The sequence below is a fragment of the Pterocles gutturalis genome, unplaced genomic scaffold (assembly GCF_000699245.1).
Source record: "Pterocles gutturalis isolate BGI_N339 unplaced genomic scaffold, ASM69924v1 scaffold1229, whole genome shotgun sequence".
NCBI classification, from domain to species: domain Eukaryota; kingdom Metazoa; phylum Chordata; class Aves; order Pterocliformes; family Pteroclidae; genus Pterocles; species Pterocles gutturalis.
In genome coordinates this window covers 6,774-8,214 of record NW_010130222.1, presented here as the reverse complement: position 1 = coordinate 8,214, position 1,441 = coordinate 6,774, and positions in this window count along the sequence as shown.

Genomic DNA, 1,441 nt, shown 5'->3' with positions numbered 1-1,441 from the left:
GCTGCAGGGAGCCCGCGGCTGGACCGCAGGATGGTGGAGGCCAGGACGGTGCTCAGACTCGGCTCTAGCAGCCCCAAGGGATGAGGAAGTTGCCCCTTCCCTTGGCAAAGCTGTTTGACAGTAAATAAATGAACAGAACTTCCACACGAGCGTATTCGTGCAAACAGCAGTTAGACTCTCAGAGCTGCTGAGAAAATAGCAAAGAAGGCAGCGATAACCTTCAAAATCAAACATTGTTCTTTCAAGCAAGGCTTGCACCTGTACCCCAGCACAGCTGAAGTACAAGCAGTAATTCACGGAAGGTATCAAAGGATATCAACAGCGATTGCTGCAAACAGAGACTGTACACGTGGAGACAGGGAGGTACCAGCCGACATAACACCCGCTCCCCGGTTAGCCAGCACTCAACCCTTCTCCTTCAGACCCGCTAAAGGGCCTCTGCAGCCCAAAGCTGATCTTTCCCTTTCCCAAATGCACTGTCTGGTCCAGCAGACGATGCTACATCTCCTTATCCACCTTGTGCTCTTCTAAACACTCACTCATCCCAACCGCTGCATCCTTCCCCCAGCACAGCAAAATAAAGCTCTCCGTACCGTCCATCTTCTAAATGATAAATGTTCCAAGTCGTTTTTATTTAGAATACAAGAGAGAGGTACAAACGTATTTACACTGTGTACATATACAATCAAATAATATATAATATCAAAGTTTTGTAAATAATGTTTACATAAATATTTACAAAGTTAAAGTGACAGTTTTTTCTGGAAGTAAAACACAGTTTGTGAGAACTTTATACATCTTAGACTTATAATTAATATTAGAATACCTTCTTTTAAGCTTTATGTTACACAGCCCTCCTCTCAGGTGTGGCAGGACTCCAGAGGGTGCTTACAGTTGTCCTCGGGGGCAGAGCTGGCCCAGGGACCGTTTTCTGTCCCCAGAGGTTAGTAACAGCCGACATGTTCCCTTACGGCTGTGGGGAGTGATGGGGAGCGATGGTCCCGGGGCTGATTAATATTAGAATACCTTCTTTTAAGCTTTATGTTACACAGCCCTCCTCTCAGGTGTGGCAGGACTCCAGAGGGTGCTTACAGTTGTCCTCGGGGGCAGAGCTGGCCCAGGGACCGTTTTCTGTCCCCAGAGGTTAGTAACAGCCGACATGTTCCCTTACGGCTGTGGGGAGTGATGGGGAGCGATGGTCCCGGGGCTGGAGCAGACACAGCCCAGCCGAGCAGAGGGTCCCCTGCAAAACCTGCCTGTGGACGTAAACCCTGCCTGTGGATGGGCATTTCCAGCTGGCACATCGTGCTGGGGGTGTCCCTGTGGCACGTGGCCTGTCCCCTCTGCCCATGGCATCGCCTGGAGGTGTCTGGCAAACCCCAACGCACATCTCAGGCTGGAGGAGGGCAGGTGAGGGGGCTTGGGTGGGGGAAAATGCAAC